Here is a 27,069-nt window from a genome sequence, read left to right on the forward strand (position 1 = left end):
GAATTAGGTAGTATTTATTGGTTAAATATGATTCTACTTATTGATTGTGCTTATTATGTTCTTGAGGTGGGTGGGAAACTCTTTTTAATATATTTAGGAGGGGTAATGAATTGGAAAATTAATTATAATTCTAGTTGATTATATTATGAAATAGAATTTTACTTGGATTTAGCCGTTTATAGTTATATATTGACTGAAAGCAATATTTTTAGGAAAAATTAGACTTGATTTTCACTTATTGACAAATATAATAGATTATAAAATTTTACAAATATATTTTCTTTTGAAATTTTTCGTATTTATTAAAATTTTATATATGATTTAATAAAAGATGGTGATCAACACAAGTTAGACCATGACCGAAGCTTCAGATGAAAGCATTGTTACAAGTCAGTAGTGTGTTTATATCACTAAGCTTCTTTAGTTCGACCAAACATGGACCAAGCTACAACGTTGAGCAGTGTATATCTCACGACTGCGTTCTTCATCATAAAAGATAGAAGTGATGTCTTTTAGTGCATCTTTAACAGTGCTCTTGATTTCAGTTTTTTATTGGCTTGCTTAAGCTAGACCTTCTACCGCTGCACTTGCATTCTTTTACAACACTGGTGTTACCAGAATTTATATGTTAAGAATCGGCAGTGTGTGCGAACGTGGTGTATTCATATTTAACATCAAGTATTTAAAAGGATTTTTATTACCAATTTGTGCCGACCATAGGTCAAACTAGCCATGCAGAAAAAATAATAAGATCCTGGAATGTGTGACATAAATGTTCTTAAAGTTTTTACCAGGAATAATCGGGTGTTGTGAAGAAAAATGAACATTGATGGTGTCATAGATCAGCTCAGACGTCAGAACCTGTACATTAAAATTTCCAACTATTACAAGTTACAAAGGGAAATAGAGAAGAGAACATGCATGTTATTATAAAGGAAATAAGTATATACATCAAGAATTAGCAGATTTTCGTTCTCCTGCTTGACCAGCACCTTTTCTTCGAACACTCCAATAAAATTTACTCTTTTGTGAAGTAGGTATAATTGAAGGATTTAAGAACACATCCATCTTTTAGTGAATGAAACTTAAGAGGGGCATGTCTTCTGGCTCTGGTGTAAATCAACATCATTAATCCCCGGTTGTATGTCAAGAAGATGTGTCAAAGTGTTATTGGTGGCAGTTACAGCACCAAATTATTCAAAAAAGTGTACTTTACTAGTACATATACATAACATTTATATTCTATGAAATATCTGTTGAAAATAGGCGTTAGACAACTAAAAGGTCTTGTTATAAAGTTCATCCAAGATGTTGTTAAACAAGCTGTTTGATACGGTGATAATACTTAGGGTAGGGCAGTAGATTTAAACCAAGTTAATACCTTCCACGTGGATAATTTATTAATTTCATTTAGTTTATTACTATATTTATATATAAATGGATAGTGTATATCTTATGTATTCCAAGATCAAGGACTTGGAGTTACTCGTTCAAGGTCATGTGTTTTAAATGGGATTAAGAGAAAGTTCAAGAGTGTCCTAGGAGAAATCCTATAAATATTATAAAATATAATCTCTTGATGATTTAAAACAAGGTTTTTGCAAATCAAATCCAACAACATGCCTTCTTTCTTGCCTTATTATTAAAATAACAATATATTAAAATAATAATGGGGGGCAAATGAAAATGGTGAGAAGGAAGTGATGTTCGAAAAAAGGGGGAAACAAATATTTTATTGATAGAAATAGTATAGGGCATGTAAAATGGTGATTTATAAATAAGGGCCGATACAAGCCCTAATTTAGGCAACCATTAAACAACTTCTTAATCGAGCAAGAAAGATTAACCTGTAGCCCTCAAAAGTGTTATACAACTCGAATCCAGCCAAGTTTTACACCAACCGAGCCTTATTTTACACAAATTGAACCCTAAATTTGTAACTATATTTTCAATTAAATTTGAGTTTTTTCATCTTTTGATTCATGTGTGTGTGTATTTGTTCGTTATTTATGTGATATGTGGTTTTGCCGATATATTTGTGCTAATATTCTCGCAAATCTTTTAGTAATATTGTTTTAAATGATTTATGAGGACTAATTTATGAGGTAGTTGTGTAATTTCTGAAATACAGTTGAGTGCGCGACTGCAATTTTAGGTGTATATGAGTTTTACCTGATCTAAATAAATTCTCGAGAACAAATACATTTCGCTTCTTCATTTCGACTCTGTTATTTCTTTCCTTGACACAAAAAAAGAAGAAAGGATTATATAATGTAAAATAATAAAAAGATCAGTAATTTTATTTGTAGGTATTTGTATACCGAGGTTCGTAAGAGAAAAAAGAAGAAAGGATTATATAATGTATGCATTTATTGATCCAGCGGCCATTTGTAAGCTCAATGATGATTTTCAAGCTTATATTTTCGCATATTCAAAATGTCTCATAATAATAAGTAAGTTCTAGCGTTTTCATAAGTACATATTATATTAGTAGAACATGTCTCTATATTTTTTAAATTCTAATTTTTATTTATTTAAAATTAAAACAATTATCATTGGATTTTGATAATGATTTGGGAATCGGAAATCTTCATTCTCAACCCTTGGCTCATCTGACAAATTTTCCAAAATTGGAGCAGCATTAACGCGGTAATATTTATTAAACTATTTTTTATATATGTATGATGTCTATTTTATTTAGGATTTTTTAGATTTGACGCTACTGCATACTAATTCCAAGGCGGTTAGATCTTATAATGCTAAAAAGGGATTGGTCAACAATAACCCCAAGGTTAAGAACCTTAGTTTAACTATTAATTTATGCACATTTCTATTTAGTAGGGTTTTTGTGTAAATTCTTTCTATTTTGAGAATGATTGATTGTTAATTTTTTGTTGAATTAGGGATCCCCGAAACAACCGGGTGATGAAGTGCAATTCGAGGCTCTTCAATATGTCCAAGAGTTTGTTTAATTTTCATCTGTGACAAGGGAACAATATTTGATCAGTACATTGTTGGATAGTTGGTCTTTTGGCTGGTTACTGTTTTGCAGGTACTTGTAGTCTGGTACTTGTAGTCTTGATCTGGTACTTGTAGTCTTGATTTGCTTCTTTAGTCTTCTACTACGTATTGTTGGTTGGTGTTTGATATGGACACATTATGGATGGATTGTTGATATGTAAGAAATAATTTACGTAATTGGACTAGTTATGGAAGATGAAGTATGTAAGGTATTGTTGAAATGATAGTTAACGCGCTAATTATGCTTTTGAGATATATGCGACCATATTATGGATACTTTGCAATGTTTTAACTTTTGTTTTATGTTAGTGCTAGTTTTGGAGCTTGTTAGCTTTAAATTTTTTTGTACTTTTGTATCTTTGGAAAGTTTTGGTTTATGATTGGTGAATTTCAGTTTTGGTATGGATCATTTGTTAATTTGGCTAGTTGAATATTTAAATATTACACATCACTTAAAATGTGCAAACCGATGTCTATGATAAGAAAAAACAACAATTACAATGTGTTATTTTGTGCCGAAAACGGATGTAAGTAATAATCAATAACATCGGGTAAAAGAATTACAGATTGATGTTAAAGCTAAAAGACTACGGCTCTGAACCGATGTTTTTGTTAATTAAAAAAAATCCAATCTTTTTTACATCAGTCATGCACCGATGTCTATTATAATCAATATAACATCGCTCATATTAGACAACTGTTGTAAAAGACCAATATATACATCACATTTTTTAGGAAACTGATGTCTATATAGCCATTTCATATCGGCTCTCTATGGGCATGACGTGAATTCTTATTATAAATATCATTTTTCTGAAATATACCATGTAACAGGTTATAATCACAGTGTGTATGATATGTTTAAATTGTTTATAATCTCTTAACTATGCACAATTAAAAAGCTATAAAAACCTTATTTAAGGTGAAATACATCAGTTTTTAATAAATAAATAATGTGTGTAAGGTCCACACACTTATTGTTTCGTTCCTTAATGTCAGGAATAATATGGTGTTGTGACGAATAATGAACATTGATGGCGTCATAGATTTAGTTCTCTTCACCTCTATCAGCTCAGACGTGAGAACCTGTACATAAAAATTTCCAGCTATTAGAAGTTACAAAGGGAAATAAAGAGGAGAACATGCATATTATTATAAAGGAAATAAGTATATACATCAAGAATTCATAAATTTTTGTTCTCCTTCTTGACCATCACCTTTTCTCGGAATACTTCAATAAAATTCACTCTTTTGTGAAGTAGGGGATAATTGAAGAATTTAAGAACACATCCATCCTCTATGAAATGAAACTTAAGAGGGACATGTCTTATGGCTTTGGTATAAATTAACATCATTAATCCCCAGCTGTATGTCAAGAAGATGTGTCAAAGTGTTATTGATGGCAGTTACCGCAACAAATTATTCAAAAAAGTGTATTGTATTAGTACATATACATAACATTTATATTCTAAGCAATATCTGTTGAAAATAGGTGTTAGACAACTATAAGGTGTTGTTATAAAGTTCATCCAAGTTATTGTTAAACAAGTTATTTGATAGGGTGTCAACACGTAGTGCAGTACATATAAACCAAGTTAATACCTTCGGTTTGGACGATATATTAATTTCATTGAGTTTATTACTATATTTATACATAAATGGATGGTGTCTATGACTTGTGTATTCCAAGATCAAGGACTTGAAGTTATTGGTTCAAGGTCATATTTAAAGGGATTAAGAGAAAGTTCAAGAATGTCCTAGAAGATATCATATAAATATTACAAAATATAATGTCTTCGTGATTTAAGGCAAGATTTTTGCACATCAAATCCAACAACATGCCTTATTTTTTTCCTTACTATTAAAAACAATATATATAAATAATAATTGGGGAAAAATGAAATTGGTGAGGAGGAAGTAATGTTCAAAAAAAGAGAGAAACAAATATTTTATTGATAGAAATAGTAGAGGGCATGCAAAGTAATGCTTTATAAATAAGGCACATCATAAATGTCCTAGTATTTTAAGGCACCACTAGGACATTGTTGGAGAATGCCTCAAAATTTAGTTTAGGACAACAATTTAGACCACTCTTGGACTTGCTCTAACATCAGAGTCAATGTATTAGACACAAGCCATCTAAAATGAGTCAATTAGGCTCTACATATACTTATATAAATATATAAATAAAACTTCTATATAAATATATATACATATATAAATAATACTTATGTAAATATACTTATCTAAAAATTTGGTTCTAAAATATATGTGTATATGATGTTAGAAAATTAGGATTTTAGAGCTTAATTTAATTATGTTCTTGATGTTAATCCTAAAATCTAATGATTGGAAATTGTTCAATGATATTTGAACTTAAATTTTCATGTATGGTTTTAAGAATTTTCTTAATGAAATCCATATGAAATGAGAGTTGAAAGTAGCTTGGAAAAGCTTGGAAAAATTTGAGAATGTTTGTCCCACATTGAAATAAATAAAGGAGGTTGTGTGCTTTATATGGTATTACCCACATAAGTAGTATACAACTACTAAGGTGTATGATGGTCCATTGTGTTGTTGTGTGCTTCACGCGCACACACACACGCGCGCGCCCCGCCCCGCCACGCCACGCCACACACCGGACCGGACCGGGTCGAAGGGCGATTTGGGCGAACGTCTCGGCGTCTCGCGTACGCGATGCGACCTGGGCGAGGATTTTATTTATTTGAGAATTAATTTTAATTCGAATTTATTTATTAGTGATTGGATTATTATAAATTGTTGGGCTTAGTCTAAATACCTTGAACCTGGACAAATAATATAATCTGATCTGTAACTGATGAATAAAATCAGAACTTAAGTTCTGATATGATATCTCAGAACTTAACTTAAGTTCTGATATCAGAACTTAACTTAAGTTCTGATCTCAGATTAGAAATTAACTTAAGTTCTGATAATAATGTGGGTTTTAATGGGTGTTAATGTGAAAAGCTGTTACAAGTAATTTAAATTCAAAATCTGATCAGTTTTGATTTTTTTTTAATGAAGCAGTTTAGTTCAGACATTAAGTGTCTGGACAATTTCATTTTTTCCTCTCCTATAAATAGAGGTTAAAGTGAATGTATTATATACACAACATTCTCTTCTCTTCTCTTCAACCTCTCTGCATTTCTCTCCCAAAAGTCCCGAAGTGCTGATATTTTTCGACGACTGAGGTGCTGGTCGAAGTGGAGCTTTTGTTGCTGCTGTTAACATAAACTCCGAGCTGTTTTATCCTGGTGGAGATATTGTGCGTATCCCAAACGCAGCAGGTAGGGGCAATATTCTCTTCAAGAGCAGCCAGGACTTCGAGCAAGGCCTGGTGACTCAGCTGTGATCATTTTTCTTGGTATTTTGTATCTGTGAACATTTATTTCAGTCACTGTTAAAAGCTATGGTTTCAAGCACATCTTTCTTTCTCTCTTCGTTATTTCAGTTACTGATTTTGTTTACCTGCATGTTTTGTTTTGTTAACTGTGGTCTTGGCCTAAACTTGCTAAATTCTTTATACACTTGCTTCTATGTTGCTATATTTGTTAGTGAGATTTACAACATTCTTGAAGAGAATATTAGTTATATAGAATTTAGCATAATGGTTAACGAAAGTGAGGTTATCGTTGGTGGTGGTAGCAGTTCGGGTGCAACTGCTGGGGCCATTGATTGGACCACCTATAGTTTCCCACAGGCTGTTGAACTAACCGGTTTACCGGAGAAATTCAACGGTGGCATTGGCTTTTCTCGCTTGCAGAAAAGGATGAAGTTGTGGTTGACTATAAAAGGTCTGTGGCCGGTTGTGGAATATGAGAAACCAGAAGTGGATCAAGAGAAGGCTGACACAGTTAAGGCTTTTGCGAAGTGGGCTGAGAAGGATGGAGTGGCTAGGGCAGCAATTCTGGCGGCACTAACAAACACTTTGTTTGATGTCTATTCTTTTGATGCCTACTCCGCAAAACTCTTATGGGAGAAGTTGGACCAGACACATAATACTGACTCACAAGGTCTAGAAAAGTATTATGTGGCAAGGTTCCTCGAGTTCAAACTGGTGGACAATAAGTCCATGACTGAGCAGGTGCATGAGTTCGAGATGATAGTGCATGCTTTGAAGGAGTCTGGAATGAATCTCCCGGAAAAGTTCAAGGTGATGAGTGTGATTGAAAAACTCCCGAAGTCTTGGGAAGAGTTCTCTCTCTCCCTGAAAAGACAGAAAGGAGAGATCACCTGGACCAACCTTATGCTGGACATCTCGGTGCAAGAACAACACAAGTCCAAATAGGGACATGTGATGCCAACTGAACACTGTACCTCGAAGGTAAACATAGCAACTATAGGACAGAAGAGGAAGGCTTTTGCTAAGAAAGCTAATAGTAATAAACCTAAGAGTGACAAGGACAAGGCCAAGAAACCCAAGGCAAACAAACCATGCTGGTCTTGTGGGCAGGTTGGGCACTGGAGTAAGGACTACCCTACGAAGAAAGCGAAGAAAACCGAGGTAGCACAAGCAAATGTTGTGCTTGGAACCACAAGTGGGCCTGTAGTGAACATGGTTGTTGGTGAGGCTACGGCTTCTGAAACCGACGTTGACCGGTATGTATCCTACAACCCTGTGATATTTTCTACCTATCTGTCAAATGAATGGTTGATAGATACTGGAGCTAATGTACATATTTGTGCTGATATTAGTTTATTTGTATCTTATCAACAGAGTCATAGCCTGACTGTGAAGATGGGGAATGCTAGTGTTGCTCAAGTACATGGAGTTAGAAACGTGGATCTGAAGTTCCCTCCAGGATGTATTCTATCTCTGACGAGAGTGCATCATGTTCCCAACATGCGTAGAAATATAATAAGTGGAAGCTGTTTAGTTTCTAGTGGTTTTGAAATTTCGTTCAAGTGTAATAAAGTAGTTCTTATTCACACTCGTACATTCTTTGGCAAGGGTTACTTGTCAAATGGTTTATTTGTTATTAATGCGGATCCCGTTTTGGGAAATTTGAATAATAATGTTATTCCTACTGTTAACTGTATTGAATCCTCAAATATATGGCATGCTAGACTAGGTTATTTAAACTTTGGTGCTCTTAAGACCATGATGAACTTAGAGTTGATTCCAAAATATACCATAGAAAAGAATTCTAAATGTCAAGTATGTGTGTCTGCTAAACAGATAAGGAAACCTTTTCATAACGTTGTTAGGGATTCAGACTTGTTAGATTTAGTACACAATGATATTTGTGAATTTGGTGGTGTATTGACCAAGGACCAGTTTAGATACTTCATTACTTTTATAGATGATAGTAGTAGATACTGTTATGTTTATTTACTTAGACATAAGGATGAAGCACTTAGTAATTCATTATATATAAAACTGAAGTAGAAAAACAAACTAGTAAGCTACTTAAAAGATTGAGATCTGATAGAGGTGGTGAGTATACGAGTAATGCTTTTAATGAATTTTGTGCAAACAATGGTATAGTTCATGAAGTTACTCCACCATACACACCTGAGTCTAATGGGGTTGCTGAGCGAAAGAACAGAACATTTAAAGATATGATTAATAGTATGCTTATTAACTCTGGGTTGCCTAAATACATGTGGGGAGAGGCTCTAAATACGGCTTGCCATATTTTGAATAGAGTCCCTCTGAAACACATGGATAAAACACCCTTGGAGTTATGGAAAGGCAGGATGACTAGTCTTAAGTATCTTCGTGTGTGGGGGTGCCTTGCTAAGGTGCTTGTTCCTGAACACAAGAGAAAGAAACTAGGTCCAAAGACTATTGACTGTATCTTTCTGGGCTATCTTGAAACCACTACAGCTATGAGATTTTTAGTGTTAAAATCTGACATAGATGGTATAGTGGTAAATACGATAGTTGAATTTTGAGATGCGACATTATTTGAGGATATTTACCCTATGAAAACTGGAATACCTGAAATGATTTCTGATGAAGATCCTACTCACACATCAAGTTCTATTCCTGATCATGTGGAAAAGATGACAAATGTGGGGGCGGAACCTAGTAGTAGCTCTAGTCCTAAGGAAATAGAGGAACCAAGGAGAAGTAAGCGTGCAAAGGTAGTCAAGGATTTTGGAGGTGATTTCATCACTTACAATATCGAGGACGAACCTTTAACTTTCCGGCAAGCAATGGATTCTTCTGAGTCAAGGCACTGGAAGGGCGCTATCAAGAGTGAAATTGACTCTATTATTTCTAATGGAACATGGGAGTTGGTTGATCTCCCTCCTGGGTGTTCTACTATTGGGTGTAAATGGGTTTTTAAAAGGAAGTTGAACCCTGACGACTCAATAGATAAGTACAAAGCTAGATTGGTAGCTAAGGGTTTTAAGGAAAAGGAAGGAATTGATTATTTTGATACATACTCTCCGGTTGCAAGAATGGTAACAATCCAAATGGTTATAGCATTGACTTCAGTCCATGGTCTTATCATCCATCAGATGGATGTAAAGACGGCTTTCCTTCATGGTGAACTTGAAGAAGAGATTTATATGGATCAGCCTGATGGATTTGTTACATCAGGCAATGAAAGGAAAGTATGTAAGTTGATCAAGTCCATCTATGGCTTGAAACAAGCTCCCAGAGATTGGCATAAAAAGTTTGATGAAACTATATTGCCTTTTAGTTATAAGATTAATGAAAGTGATAAGTGTGTCTACACTAAAGTTAAATGTAATGAGTGTGTTATTTTATGCCTATATGTGGATGACATTTTATTGTTTGGAACCAATATTGAGATTATTAACGAGACTAAAGAATTCTTGAAAAGGCATTTTGAAATGAAGGATATGGGTGAGGCAAGTGTGATTCTTGGAATCAAACTGATTCAGTCCACTGAAGGAATAACCTTGACTCAATCTCATTATATAGAGAAATCTATACTTGAGAAATATGGTTATTCACAGTGTAGAATCGCTAGTACACCTTATGATTCGAAAGTTTCCCTTGTCAAGTATACTTCAGGAGTGCCTGTGTCTCAGTTAAAGTAATCTCAGATTATTGGGAGCTTGCAGTATCTTGCTAACTGTACTAGACCAGATATTTCATATTCTGTGTCTAAATTGGCTAGATATACAAGTTGTCCAAACAGAACTCATCGGGATGCTCTTGATAGAGTACTTAGATATCTAAAAGGCACAATGTACCTTAGTTCATACTACAGGAGATTTCCTGGTATGCTTGAAGGGTACAGTGATGCAAGTTGGATAGCTAAGAAGTCTGGTTCCAATGGAGTGACTGGATACGTGTTCACCTTGGCTGGTGGAGCAATATCCTGGAAGTCAAGCAGACAGACTATTGTTACTCGGTCTACTCTTGAGGCTGAGTTGTGTGCACTTGACGCCACAGGGACGGAGGCTGAATGGTTACACGGACTTATGTCTGCAATACCTGTAGTAAGCAGACCGCTTCCTGTTATTGCTATTCACTGTGATAGTCGAACAACTATCGACAAGATTAGCAGTAAAAAGCATAATGCTAAAACTAAGAGACACATCCAAGTTAGACTCAAGTCTATAAGGGGTTTAGTGACTGATAGGATCATAGCTATAGAGTTCATAGGAACTCAGAATAATGTAGCTAATCCTCTTACTAAAGGACTGGAACCTGCAGTGGTCCTTAAGTCAAGGTTGGGGATGGGACTGTCCACCCATCATAATTCATCAACAGTGGGAACCCAATACACATGAGAGGAGATCCCTCGAAGTGTATTCAATGGGTAATAACAAGCTGTAAGGATGAGTTGGTAGTACCTTTGCTACATAGATGATACTATAGTATCTGAGTCTATCCCCTGTAAACCTAGAAGGTACTGACACTTCCAGAAAAGCAAGAGTGGTAAAACTCTGAATGGGATCAAGTCATTTGATGAGATAGAGGCAGTATATCTCTGGAGATGCCCAGCTAAGCGAATGTAATTGTGTGGTCGCAATTAGAGGATAGGGTTAATCCTTGAAGCATTCGATGAACAGGATCGAGACATGACCATTAATGTCTCAAAGCCGTAGATTGGCACCATAACCTTTGACTTGTCGTCGTCTATGGAATATGGTTATACTAAACGGATTAAGATTCAAGGTGAAACATTCCATCTGAGTCCGATAGCCATTGAAGTAGATGAATTATGAGGGTTCAAACCCGGAAGGGTACCGACTCTGAAAAACAAGTCATGATGGGAAATTGATCGCATTTCTGTATGGATTTGTGGGGGATTGTTAGAAAATTAGGATTTTAGAGCTTAATTTAATTATGTTCTTGATGTTAATCCTAAAATCTAATGATTGGAAATTGTTCAATGATATTTGAACTTAAATTTTCATGTATGGTTTTAAGAATTTTCTTAATGAAATCCATATGAAATGAGAGTTGAAAGTAGCTTGGAAAAGCTTGGAAAAATTTGAGAATGTTTGTCCCACATTGAAATAAATAAAGGAGGTTGTGTGCTTTATATGGTATTACCCACATGAGTAGTATACAACTACTAAGGTGTGTGATGGTCCATTATGTTGTTGTGTGCTTCACACGCACACACACACGCGCGCCCCGCCCCGCCATGCCACGCCACGCACCGGACTGTACCGGGTCGGGTCGAAGGGCGATTTGGGCGAATGTCTCGGTGTCTCGCGTACGCGAGGCGACCTGGGCGAGGATTTTATTTATTTGAGAATTAATTTTAATTCGAATTTATTTATCAGTGATTGGATTATTATAAATTGTTGGGCTTAGTCTAAATACCTTGAACCTGGACAAATAATATAATCTGATCTGTAACTGATGAATAAAATCAGAACTTAAGTTCTGATATAATATCTCAGAACTTAACTTAAGTTCTGATATCAGAACTTAACTTAAGTTCTGATATCAAATCAGAAATTAACTTAAGTTCTGATAATAATGTGGGTTTTAATGGGTGTTAATGTGAAAAGGTGTTACAAGTAATTTAAATTCAAAATCTGATCAGTTTTGATTTTTTTATTAATGAAGCAGTTTAATTCATACATTAAGTGTGTGGACAGTTTCATTTTTTCCTCTCCTATAAATAGAGGTTAAAGTGAATGTATTATATACACAACATTTTCTTCTCTTCTCTTCAACCTCTCTGCATTTCTCTCCCAAAAGTCCTGAAGTGCTGATATTTTCCGGCGACTGAGGTGCTGGTCGAAGTGGAGCTTTTGTTGCTGCTGTTAACATAAACTCTGAGCTGTTTTATCCTGGTGGAGATATTGTGCACATCCCAAACACAGCAGGTAGGGGCAATATTCTCTTCAAGAGCAGCCAGGACTTCGAGCAAGGCCTGGTGACTCAGCTGTGATCATTTTTCTTGGCATTTTGTATCTGTGAACCTTTATTTCATTCACTGTTAAAAGCTATGGTTTCGGGTACATCTTTATTTCTCTCTTCGTTATTTCAGTTACTGATTTTGTTTACCTGCATGTTTTGTTTTGTTAATTGTGGTCTTGGCCTAAACTTGCTAAATTCTTTATACACTTGCTTCTATGTTGCTATATTTGTTAGTGAGATTTACAACATATGATATAATACATACATACTCGAAGATAAACACATACAGAATGTGAGTGAAAAAAACTAGACAACCACTCTTTCTAGTTTCTTTCCCACATATACAAACATGGACATGACAGGTATATATTTTACACATTAGGTATAATAGACTGACACGTAGATATTATACATAACATATTGTTAGCATCGGAGATGCTCTTAAACCTTGTGTTTTGGGTTAAAAATAGAGTGAAGCCCATTTACGTTCCAACATATATATTATATATATTATTCTTAAAGTTCTTTTTAAGAAAAATAATAGGAAATTTTGATTTAAAAATGATAATAATAATAATAATAATAATAATAATAATAATAATAATAAAAATATATTAGTGTGTATGCATAAATTTTAATATAAAATACATTTTAAATTTGTTAATCATAAATGTACAAAATGTGTTGTAGAATACTCTATTAATAACTTTTAAAGTATATAAAAATTAAGTGCATTTCTATGTCTATTAAATATTTAAATTAGTTAATTTCAATATCTATATGTAAGACTAATTATGATTTAGATCTAAACGATCACTATTAGAAAAACGTCAATAGACATCGCCTAAAAACCGATGTCTATGAATGAAAAAATATCATGTCTTCTTGAGTTATGTTAAAGACCCCCCCCCCCATTTAATATTCCTTTTAAACAGATGTTAAATATGACATATAACATCAGTTCCTTGTTAAAACTTATTTCTGTAACTTGATATTAAATTTCTCATGCATATAATCTTCATATATTATCATAATATGATATTTTTATCAATTTAAATATATGCAAGCTAAGAAAAATCTTTCCATTTAACCATTAAACTGATGTTACTAATACCAGTAGCAACAGTTTTCATCTAAAACCGATGTAAACATAACGTTTGACATCAGTTCTTTATTGGAAACCGATGTCTATTGGTGATCAACTCATGTCTATAAAGCTTAACAACATCAGTTTTCTATTTTAAGATTTTTTTGTTGTAGTATTTAACATTGGTCTTACTATGTCAATGTTTAACTAAAATTGATGAATTAAGTTTTGACATACATCATTTTTTTATTTTATAACAGATGTTTAGAGTGTTAAATTAACATCAGTTTTATGTAAAAGAACGATGATAAATGGCTTTGTTTTAAAATCAGTTGCTTTGTATAAAATGATATCTGATCACCTGTTTTATCCATGCAAAATTTAAAAACACAGATGCCAAAAAATTGCCAGAAAAACAAGAAATTGTGAATTAACAACCAAATTCAGCTTCTAATATTTACCAAACTATCATTTCCTTCCAAACATCTAAATTAACATTCCAATCTTCAAACATCCAAATTAACATCCCAATCTCCTAACATCTAAATTATCAACCTGATATAATACTAGCTACATAGTTTCAAATCTAAACCACCAAACTTGAACTACTAGAAATCCATAATCTTTTCTAATTACTAGTTACAATCCAAATACATGCAACCAAAATAAAGGTGTTTTTCAGTTTGTAATATAAATAACAGTTGATAAGCTAGAGTCACCAAGCTAGAGTCGCAAACAGCTACATGATGGATTGGATATAATCAAGCGTCTCATAGGGAACAACGTCAAGGTCCTCCTTTGTATAAGACCTACGACTCTTGGAGGCCCACTCGAACAGAATAAACCTATGTCATTCCTTAACCAACTGAAAGGTAAAAAATATATACCTTGTCTAGCAGCTTCATCTCCTGGTCCTCAATTAAATCTTTCATATATCGCCTGACAACATATCCATATTTTGGGCCACCTGGTTGTTTAGGGCATCCCTATACATTCCAAAAAATTGTTGACAATTAATGACATCGAAGATTAACCATAATTCTATAATTTACAAAAATGAAAAATTAAAAAATTGACTAAATACGCACAACAAGGTTTTTAACTTTGGGATTCTTATTTACCCGTCCTTCGTGAGCATTATAAGATCTCACTGCTTTGTAAATGTTATAATTATAAAATATAGTGTCAAATCCAAAAATTACCGATTATATTCTATATATAATTATAAATTGAAGTAAAAAATTACCGCATTAAAGCCTTTTCAAGATCCTGGGGATAAGGATGATGAGGCAATGGATTAAGGATGAAAGCTTCTGATTTCCAAAGCACGATCAAAATCCAATATAAACTGTTTTCATTATAAATAAATTAAAGTGAGCATTTAAATTACATATCCGACAATTTTACATATATTATAATTAATTTACCAACAACTATATGACTAATCAAGGCCATACAATATTTTAAAAATGGACACGTAAAAAGAGACGTATTTGTAGTTATAAGGCATAAAGTTCATCCGAAGAACTTCACCTTTTAGCCTTTGCACAACATATTCATTAAATTCATCATTCAGCTTGTATGTGGACGGATGAAGAAAAGCAAACATCGCTGATAAATCTCTACTCGGCGTATCCCGAAACACTAAATACAAATACCTAAAAATAAAAAAAATAAAAAATTACATTTTGTTTAAATAGATCGTTACTATATAAAATGAGACCAGATTTTAAAATAGTATAAAAAGAACTTTACGCCATGTATGTTGATATAGCAGACTACCCAATCATTTTAAACTCTAGCAATTCAAGTACGTTCTCATGAAGTAAATATATAGTTCTTTTAATTCCAAAGATTTTAAAATCACATGAAACCGGTATCAATTTTCCACTTTTCTTCATCACCGTCGATACAAATCTATACAACAGCCTAAAGCGAGGAGGCACATTGTCCTGCACAGAATTAAATGCATTATGCATTCTCTGCACCTCACTCACATTCCGCGCATTTTTCTTTTTCCGTAAATAAATATTTAAGCATATACCCCGTATTATTCACTTTAGTGTAAATTTGTAATCTCCTAAAAAAATGACACTTGGTTTATAATTAAATTTATATACCTTGGAACAAGTACTGGAGGTGTATATGATCATGTCTTTAGGGCATTCTAAATGAGAACCAATGGCTTGCTGGACGGTCTCTATCTCACCAACCACAGGAACAGGCACCAAAGTATCATCCTGGATGCTTCCGTCCACCCCAACACGAATAAATCCTGGTTCTAGAGGCAATCCATGAACCGATCTACTCATTCCATCCCCCTCATCAAAAATAACACCAAAAGCTACCTTGTTATCAATGCTCTTCACTGCCATTTCACATTTGTGAGGACAAATAGACATTACCGGCTCAAACAATTTAATAACATGCAACATTATCATAGAAATGAATCAAGTATACACTGTAATTGTATACCTTTTGTCCCGGTGGACCACTAGGAGGAATAATAACAACAAAATATACACCCTCTTTATCCTCATCGTTCATCAATTCATCATCAAATCTTTTCCAACTTTCCTTCTGTTCTTTTGTTCTTGTTCTTTCACCGCAGGACATCTTGCTTTTTCAGACATTGGTGAGTGTAGTTTTTCCCCAGCAACCAAAGCTTTCAACTCACCAATTTGCAACTCAAGATTATGAAACAGCTCTTCGAACCCTTCCCGCATGCTCTGAAGTTTCCAATATAGTGGTGAGTACATCATTAGTTCCATCCGGCTTGAATTCACCATTTCTTTGCTTTTCGAGTAAGGAATCCTATTAAAACCATTAGAGTAATTAGGTATAATTTGGAAAATTTTAGAAGAAAAAAATTATAATAAGTCTTACAATTTATTGAATTATTTCTGCCAGTTCTGGGTCAAGAGTCCCATCCTTTGTCATACCGGCATTTTTCCACATAATTGCCCTATCTGGCCTTTCATCAGGCTCCAACCTCCCCGAGCGTATCTACAAAAAAATTAAGACACATTCATAAAAATAAAAATGTGAATACTACAAGAAAAATGATCCGACTCTTACTTCTTCTTCTTCTTCCAATCCAATGTATCGTTTTCTTGACAGTCGGTGTGGATATTTTCGTTGTCCCACTCTTTCACTCTATTTTTTATTCTCTTCCTTTATACAAATAAATCTTGTTAATTACTGTAATTTTTACAATTAAATCTACTCAAAAAAATAAAAAAAATCGTCTCCACGCTTTCTTGCCGACAAAAGCATATTACTTTGGTGGCTTCTGTAGCTTCTTCTTTTTTCCAACATAGGGCATCACATGTTCCGCTGTCAATTTAGCCTTAAAATTTCTCCATTTTGCGCCTTTCGACTGTAGAAACCTCTTCCGACTTTCAGGAATCAGTTCGTAAGTATCTTGAAGCACAAGTTTAACAAGTTCATATAGTATAACTTTTTTTATATAAAAACCATGAGATTAATGTCAATTGCGATTGTAACTGATGTACCTTAAATTCATTCCATATTCCCTCTTTGAAGTTAGGGTCAACCTTTGGCCAAGTCGGAATGTCAATTAGCACCATTGTCCTTGCCAGCATACCTATGTAGAAATGTAGTTTATGTCATTCGTCTCCAACTGGAACTGCAACTCAATTAAAACACCTCGGGCTGCTCCAGATGTCTTGCTTTTGGTAGATTGTGTACTACTTTCAGTGGGTTGTGGAGCTGTCTGTTGGGGAACAATATTGTCCGTTGGAGGAACCGGGTCAGGATCTGGTACACATGGTGCATCTTCCGGTACTGGGGAGTCATTTATGTGCTTCTCATCCAATTATTCTTTACACTATTTTTTAGATTTTTTTTCCTTTCTTTACCATATTTTCTGTATTAACCAAATAGAGTAGGAATAAGAGATAAGATTACCGATGAATATACAGAATGTATACCATCAATATAAATTGAATAATGCTATTAACAATGAAAAACACGACAATGATGTAGGCACACAAAAAGATTCAATTTTATATTTATTCCCATAAAACTACTTAACAATCTACAATCAAAATTCACAAAAACTTATCGATAATCTCAAGTCAACATCAATAATTATATCAGATATTAAATCAGATAATCACAAAAATTTATATTTATTACCGTAAAACTACTTAAAACCACTTAGCAAAAAAAAAACTCCAAGTAATTATATCATATATTTCTACATAAAAAGTTGACAAATATACTCCAAGTTTTTTCGATAACATCCATAATTCTACAATACATCACTTAAATATATATAATTTGAGAAGCCTATTTTTAAACAAAACTATAAATCAAGTGAATATGATTTTTAAGCCTTGGATCGCTTCTTCAGCCAGATTTCCTCGCCATCCTTGCTTTTATTGCCAACATTAGACTCTTCGTCGTCATCAACACTAGAATCAACTATGGGGATGTTAGAGCAGAATGAAGGGTTTTCTAGAATTGTATCTCCAAGATCATCATCATTGTATATCTCGTGATAGTCTCTGGTTGTTGAGGTCAATACGACTGACCAGTTAGAATCAACAGGATCTTCGACATAGAAAACTTGTTTCACTTGATCAACAGACACATATTTGTCATTCTTGTGGCCTTGTCGATTAAGGTCCACAAGTGTGAATCCAAGTTCATCAGCCTTGACGCCTCTGTCACATTCTTCCCATTTGTACAAGAACAACGGGGCTTTGAATAAGTTGTAATCCAATTCCCATAGTTCTTCAATCCTACCATAAAATGCCATATCACTCTCTACGTGATTTAAATCCTTAGCACTACAAACTTGGACAGTCTTAACAACTAAAGAGACTACACTATTTTGAACAACCCCAGCATCGTCTCGCTCATTTGTCAAGTATCGGATCCCGTCAACTAGATAACCATCAAAAGTCAAAACAGTCACGATGGTTTTCCTGGTAGCCACTTATAGTTTCAGAAATACCTTCGACTTTGTCATTCAATTTAGTCATAACTTTGTTCCCAAACCAATCATCAAATAGCCTATTATGCTCCCTAATCATCCACTGAATAGTGTTTTTTTCCTTCATAATTATTTTTAAGCAACTCCTTATGCATCCTTTGAAAACGCATAAATTTTTTGGTTACAAACTAAAATAATGCTTATTACAAAATTAATCAAGAAAAGGAAAAGAAAAGTGACTTACTTAATATATGGAAACACTTCACTATTGTTTAAGAGGACGTGTAGATGCGCCTCATCTCGTTCTTTCTCTTCAACATATTTTACTGTTGTAACCGATAATGGACCAGAAAGTTTGCCTTGGTCCTTCGAAAGACCGGCAGTTGTGAAACTATTTCTAGAAAACTCTATGCAAAATTCTACAGATTCTTCTTTCAAGTATGCTTCGGCTATACAACCTTCTGGAAAATAACGGTTTTGCACGTAACTTTCAACACTTTATTAAAACGCTCAAATGGATACATCCATCTATAGAAAACTGGTCCATATAAACGCAATTCCCTGACCAAGTGCACTATTAGATGTATCATTATATCAAAAAAAAAGTAAAAATATTTTTTTAAGCTCACATAAGGTTAATACCACACCAGGTTGCAATTTATCAAGTTTTGATATGTCAACAGTCTTGTTGCACAAAGTGTTGAAAAAGAAGCAGAGTCTTATTATGCTAACTCTAACATTCTTCGGAAGTACATAACGAATTACGACCGGGAGTAATTGTTGAAGAAATACATGGAAATCATGAGAATTCATCCCAAATATCTTTAAATTCTCCATGGATACACAATATCGTATGTTTGACGAATGCCCATATGGCAACTTCATTGATTAGAGGGATTTCAACACTTTTCTTTTTTCAGTTTTTGTTAGAGTAAAACTGGAAGGAGGCATATAAGTTCATTTTTCTCCTACTTCTTGAGCTAAATCAGTTATAACCCCCATATCCATCATATCAAGCCGAGATGCCTCACTATCTTGAACTTTAAATTTAGTAGCATCTCAATTAGACTATCGCACACATTTTTCTCAACATGCATAATATTGAGGCAGTGACAAACGTGATGGAATTTCCAGTTTTCCAACTCAAAAAATACCGACTTCTTCTTCCAAGCACAGTCCATCTTCTTTGACTTCTTTACTTCCTTTCCATATGAAAATTTAATGTTTTCTTGTTGTGCTAACACCTCTTGTCCGGAAAGGGGTTGCATTGGCAGTCCAAACTCTTGTTCACCATTAAAGGCTGCCTTCTTCCTCTTGTATGGATTATTCCTAGGCAAATACCGACGATGACCTTGGTAACATATTTTCCCACTATAAGGTAAATAGTTAGCAACGGTATCATCACTTCACACTAGATAACCCAAATAACCCTTGTTGACAGAGCCAGACAAATTACCATATGCCGGGAAATCATTAATCGTCCATAACAAAGTCGCCCTTAAAGTGAAAAATGCTTTTGTGAAGGCATCATATACATTCGGTTCACCTTATTCCTAAAGCTTTTTCAAATCATCAACTAACGGTTGTAAGAACACATCAAGGTTGTTACCTGGTTCATGTGGACCGGAGACCAATATAGTTAACATCATAAATTTCTTCTTCAAACATAACAACGGAGGAATATTATATATTACCAATACTACCGGCTAACAAGAATACTGATTTGGTCATCCCATTGTTATTTGGGTTAATACCATTAGCTGACAAAGCTAGTCGAAGATTTCTTGGCTCACTTCCGAAGGTAGGCCACCTGCAATCGATATTCCGCCAAGAAGGAGAGTCGGCAGGGTGGCGCATCTGGGCATCATGGATTCTTTGGTTGGAATGCCATGTCAATAAATCAGCTGTCAAAGAAGATTTAAACATCTGTTTAAATCTTGGGATGATCAGAAATTACCACATAATTTTTGCTGGGATTTAAACATCTGTTTAAATCTTGGGATGATCAGAAATTACCACATAAATCTTGGGATGATCAAAACAGGGCATGCATTTTAATATCTACATTATACTGCAAATAGATGAAAGATGTTTACTATATACTATAAATTCTACACAGAACCATCTTCTTGTCATTTTATATATGTTTACACAAAAATTATATGTAAACTATATGCTGTAATGGCATATATAGAACAAAAAGAGGATTTCGTCTATCATCCAAGTATTTAACTCAAAATAACATGCATTTCCTAGAGAAAACAGAGAAAAGACAAGCAACTCATTTCAACAAAAATCCTATCATTTAACAAAATAAAATAAAATTAGGGTTTTCTATATGACAAGCAACTCATTTACTTACATTATGTAACAAGCAACTCAAACAAGCAGATGCAAATGCTTAAACTAATTAAAAATTAAAAAATTAGCGTTTCAAATTGAAACCCCCAATTCTGAAATTAGGGTTTAAAACTTACCTAATAAAAATGTTAACCTCCAACTTAACTTCAATCTCGGACTTAAACTCCAAACTTAAACTCCGAGTTGAACTCCAACTCCGACTTCAACTTCGACTTCAACTTAATGCAATGAAACCCCCAAATTTAGGAGAAAATGAGAGCAACCTTGATGAGAGCAACCCCCAAAAATATGAGAATATGAGAGAACAGAGAGGGAAATGAGAGCATAGAGAGGGAAATGAGAGCACAATGAGCAACCTGTTCTTGGTGAAATGAAGTTTTTTATGAGAGATGAGAGAATACGTTTTTTGTTTTTTGTGTTTTGTTTTTGATTTTAATTTTAGTTTTTTTTTAATAAAACAGAGGGGGAAGATTTGTGTGAAAAAAAGGGGGGAGAATTTTATCAAGTCAAAAAACAAGGGGGGAAACACATGGAGGGAATGAATTATTTGGTTAAGGGGGAAAACAGGGGAAGGTGCGTTGATTAATTTTTTTAAAAAAGACATATAAAATCGGTTGGGCTAAAACACTTATGTTTATAACAACAAAAGACATCGGTTTCCCAAAATCAATGTATAAAACACCTTTTACATAGGCTCCACAAGCAACCGATCTCAAAGAGGCAGTGTCTATTCTACTTTTTCTAGTAGTGGATATAATATAAAACAAAAAAGAAGAAATATGGTATTTAGGTGAATTACACAAAAGACTATTTCACTTTTATAATTATATAGAACTTAACTTCCTCAATTAAAACTACAAGTTTCAAGATAACTAAATATATGTGTTTGGTTCTTGGCAAAAAAAAATATATGTGTTTGGTTTATTCATATGCATCTAGAGGTTATGTTGTTAATTTTGGTATGTAATTAATATTTTTATATTAAATAGCTACTTAACTTGTAATAATCACTGTGGAGTTTGGTAACACCTTTTTAACTGGAAAAGGTATGGAACTTGAAGTTAGTTTACCGGGTATGAAATACAGCAAACCTAACATAGAGCAAATCTAAAAGTAACACTCACTTTCAATATAAGGAATTTTAAGTTACTTAGTTGAAAGAAATGAGGCCTAGAGCCAGTTAAATTTTACATAAAAATATATGTACATATTTCTAACAATATAAATATAAGAATCATAATGCAATGGAAAGTGCTTATGTTTCAAAAAGTTTATCTATGTTAGCTCAATTTGTAGGGAAAATATTGATAAGCATTAGAATATTAATAAGAACAGGTGGATTCAAGATTTTAGGAAGTAAGAGTACTAGGCCGTTTGACATGCCACGCTGCTGCAAGTTTAAAACACCGAGTACCGGCCTAATATCATCTTACCCATGATAATTGAGTTTTAGCAACAATTACATTTTACCATGATGTATTTGTAATTAAGTAAATATAGTACACCAATTGTAGTCTTTAAGCTAATGAGATCCTTTAGTTGCACATGTCTAGATTTGGCCATGTAGTTTTCAAAGCAATGAGATCGAGCTGCTTTATTTCGACCAAACATGGACCAAGCCAAGCCGTTGACCAGTGTATATCTCACCGCGTTCTTCATCATAAAAGATAGAAGTGATGTTTTTTAGTGCATCTTCAAGAGTGCTCTTGATTTTAGTACCTTTGATTGGCTTGCTTAAGTTGCACCTTCTACCACTGCACTTGCATTCTTTTATCACGCTGGTGTTACGAGCATTGATCTTGGCAAGGCATTTACCGATCAAGATACTGCTGATCTTTATTGAACCAGCTGCACAAAGACACATGAAATGCAATATATATAATTCATATGTTAAGAATTAATCCACAGTGTGTGCACGTGCGAACGTGGTGTAATAATATTTAGCATCAGGTTTTGAAAAGGATGTTTACCATTTTGTCCCAACCATAGGTCATCTAAATGAGCCTTGTAGAAAAACATAATAAGAACCATAGATTTAGTTCTATTCACCTCTATCAGCTCAGACGTCAGAACCTGTAAACAAAAATTTCAACTATTATAAAGAACATGCATATTATTATAAAGGAAATAAGTACATACATCAAGAATTTGAAGATTTTCATTCTCCTGCTTGACCAGCACCTTTTCATGGAACAGTTCAATAAAATTCACTCTTGTGTGATGTAGGGGATAACTGAAGGATTTAAGAACACATCCATCCTCTATTGAATGAAACTTAAGTGCCCCACAATATTATTCAAAAAAGTGTAAACATTTATATTCTAAGAAATATCTCTTGAAAATAGGTGTTAGACAACTGCAAGTTGTTGTTATAAAGTTCATCCAAGGTGTTATTAAACAAGCTGTTTGATACGGTGAGAATACATAGGGTAGGGCAGTACATTTAAACCAAGTTAATATCTTTGACCTGGACAATTTATTAATTTTATTGAGTCAATTACTATATTTTTATATAAATTAATGGTGTCTATGACTTGTATGACTTGTGTACTGTATAGATAAAGATCAAGGACTTTAAGTTAGACGTTCAAGGTCATGCATTTTAAAGGGCTTGAACAGCAGAGTCCATGTCTTAGACACAAGCCATCCAAAGCTAGCCAATTAGGCTCTACATATATACTCGCAGATAGATAGATAGAGAATGTCAGTGAAAAAGACCTAGCTAGCTAACCTTTTCTTTTATTTTTTTATCCCATTTACTAACATAAACATGACAATTCACATAATCTATGGTTTTCAGTGAAAAAACCGAGATTATAACCTCTTTTTCTAGTTTTTCTCACACATGCAAACTTAGACATGAAGATCAGATCAATTTTCGATTATCATATAATTATATCAAGTTCATATTATATTGAATTTGGTTAAGTTCCGGTTTAATTGGGAAACAAAATTATCAGAAAAAATTCGGATTAAGTTAATTTTATACAAAAACATCATCTTAGATATAAAAGTTTATGATGAATATATAATTTATTAACTTAAATATAGTTTAATTAATATGAAATATAAGTTATGACTTTTTGAAATTATAACAACTAAACTAAAATTCAATTTTTAAATTTTAGATATAGATACATATTCGATTTCATACTTTGAGTAATATTCTGTTCAAACAATTTATTATTTGGTTTTGATCGATTTCTGATTACAACTAGATATAATATTATTTTCGATTATTTTCTGTTAAATTTTTGGTTTAGATAATTTTTAGAATGTGGATGAGATTGAATTTTGGATCAATATCGTATAATCTATATTGAATATAAATTCAGATCTCAGTTTTATGAATTTCCATCAGTTCTTCGAATCTCCATACAATTTGTTAGGCCTATATATACACGTCAACATGATTTTCCGTGCGAATTGAGGTGTGGCCTCCGTTCAAGTTTTCCGGTCATGTTAGATTTCTTGTTTATGTTTTATCCTCGAAGTGAATTCGCACTATCCTAGCACAACGTGTAGGGGAGCAAATTTCTCTTGAATAACAACAGTGTCCCTTATATGATCACCCTATCTTATATTTTAGAGACATATAAGTAACCTTTATTTCTTATTGGGGTATAATATTACTTTTATTGATTATACAAGTTGTTGCCTTCATGATTAAATTCTTTAATTAATTTTAATTACATATTCCTAACTTGTTATTTGAATTTAATTTATTTCCATGTAGTTGTGTGTGACATTTTTTCAGTTTTACCAAGGTATACCCTAGTATACTTGGATATAAGGGATATATATTTGCAGTACAGAGACGTTGTACATTGACTCATTTTAATAAAAAATGTGAAATGATATATATTTAGGGGTTACTTATGGGTTACTTAGTGACACCCCTTAATTAAAATCAGAACAAATAACTTACTAAAAATCACTAAAATTAAAATCAATCACCAAAAAATTAAACATATATATAATGACCATGATGTTGTAATTATTAAAAAAATGATACAATGATTGTATTATAGTTAATTTAAATAAATTTAAATAAATATTCTGAGGGATTATCATCTATCTTTAATAATATAGCTGGTCTTTATGCCTTGCACATCTGTACCAGAAATGGAGTACAACATGCTGTAGTTTCTCAGTTCAAAGACCTTGTAGATGCTGATCTCGACAAGGGAAATAAAAAAAAATTCATATCAGAATTAAGGATCATTCTATGTTTAGAATTATAGTCTTAATTTTCCTTTTTTAAGAATAAACAAAAATAAGTTGTATTCTTGCCTATGTTGGGCACAAAAAGTTACTGCTTTAGCATTTACATTATCAATCTGGAGAGAACTGCACCATTTCAGTAACTCTGATTCAAAAACAAGGAAGCCAGTATCTGGGTGACCATTTTGAATGTATCTGACACCATTTGATGGGATTGCATGAGTAAAGAAATTACTGAGGAAGTAAAAAACTAAAAATACATGGAAACTTCTGAGAGTACAAGTAATATACGCACTCAATTCTTGTGGTCCTGCATTTCAAGGAGATGTAATTATCTGATTTGAAAGCTGAGGCAGTGATGACCGAATCATTGAACTTATTGTAAAATATTCTCCCAATATATTCTTCTGAACTCAAATTCAGAATACATATCCTTTGATTGGTTTCTGAAGCCATGCCATGCATAAAAAGTTTAAAATGAACAGGTCTTTTTTAACATCTTTTTTAACATGTATCTCATGATGATCATCTAAGAAAAAAGATTACCTCGGCTAAATGCAACACAAACACCAGACATCAAAAGAGCAAAGACAACGCCATGAGCAGTAATCATAAAAAAGAATCGGTCAACTAACAAGGTCAACATATATCGGACATGAAGTCCATATCATCTGAGGCTCATATTTAAATACATACACATAAATTGTCACCTTCATTAAGAATATATATCTACAATAAGAGCGTCTACAATAGAGGCACCATGAGAGGTGCCAATCATGCTCAACACATCATAAATAATAATTAAAAAAATCTACTTCATATATGTCGTATTTGGCACCCTTTTAAGTCGAATAGTTGACCTGCACCCTATATAAGATTTCATAGATGATTCCCAAACATATATTGAAAAAACTATTTGGATATTATATAATAGGTATGATTAATATAGACTTTTATTACAAATATTTTTGCAAATTTACTTGGCACTGGATGGACATCTTTTTTACTCAAATTTGGAAAACACTCAAGATAGTCAAGCCACATAGGAGTGATGGCCATTAATGGTGCTCTATCCGTAGATTCTTAGTCATAAATTCATTGTTGATTAACAAAACCTGATATGATACTTGATAACAATTATTCCACGTTACTAGGTTTGCCAGGTAATTAGTACATGAGTGCCCTTCCACAGCCCCAGGTGGTTGCCGCATTGAAACATTGGGGCAACCCATTGTTTCATTGCTTGCAGCTAGTACAATGAATTTATTAAATATTTTTTCTAATTTATTTTTTTCTAATTAATTAAATATTAATTTATTGTTTATTTTTTCTAATTTATTTTTTTTGTTAAAAATGAATTTTTAAATATTTTTTTGAATTTATATTTTAATATTTTTGAATTAATATTTTAAACTAAAATGTTTAAATTTAATATTGAATTTAAAATTTTTGAGTGAAAATGTATTTTTTAATTATTTGTTTGAAATAGTATTTTCGAATTTTTATTATAAGGGAATATTATAAGTTTTATGTATTTTTAATATTGTGAGTTTTATGTTATTTTTATTTTTCTTGTACTTGTCCAATTTAGTTTATCAATTTTTAATTTATAGTACAATATAATGCTAAAAATTGAAAATGTGGAAAACTAAAAAAAATGGAATTTTATCGATTTTTCGTTAACTATAAAAAAATATAAAACAACTTAGCCCCGGAATGCTAAATATTTTTCGTAACAAATAAAAAAATACATTCTGCCACCTACAACGGTTCCTCCTCGATTTATTTTTTCTACTTTATTTTTTTTTGTTAAAAATGAATTTTTAAATATTTTTTCGAACTTATATTTTGATATTTTTGAATTAATATTTTAAACTAAAATATTTAAATTTAAATATTGAATTTAAAATTTTTGAGTGAAAATGTATTTTTTAATTATTTGTTCGAAATAGTATTTTCGAATTTTTATTATAAGGGAATATTTTGAGTTTTATGTTTTTTTTTAATATTGTGAGTTTTATGTTTTTTTTATTTTTCTTGTACTTGTCCAATTTAGTTTATCAATTTTTAATTTATAGT

The 27,069-nt window shown here is 32.9% G+C and overlaps 1 pseudogene; it reads right to left on the bottom strand.

The window, feature by feature from the left end:
* The window catches only part of LOC141703352 (uncharacterized), a 30,979-nt pseudogene extending 4,757 nt beyond the window's left edge, over positions 1 to 26,222 (bottom strand).
* Between the last annotated feature and the right edge of the window lie 847 nt (positions 26,223 to 27,069).

This window comes from Apium graveolens, chromosome 2, assembly GCF_009905375.1.
Source record: "Apium graveolens cultivar Ventura chromosome 2, ASM990537v1, whole genome shotgun sequence".
In the NCBI taxonomy this organism is placed as follows: domain Eukaryota; kingdom Viridiplantae; phylum Streptophyta; class Magnoliopsida; order Apiales; family Apiaceae; genus Apium; species Apium graveolens.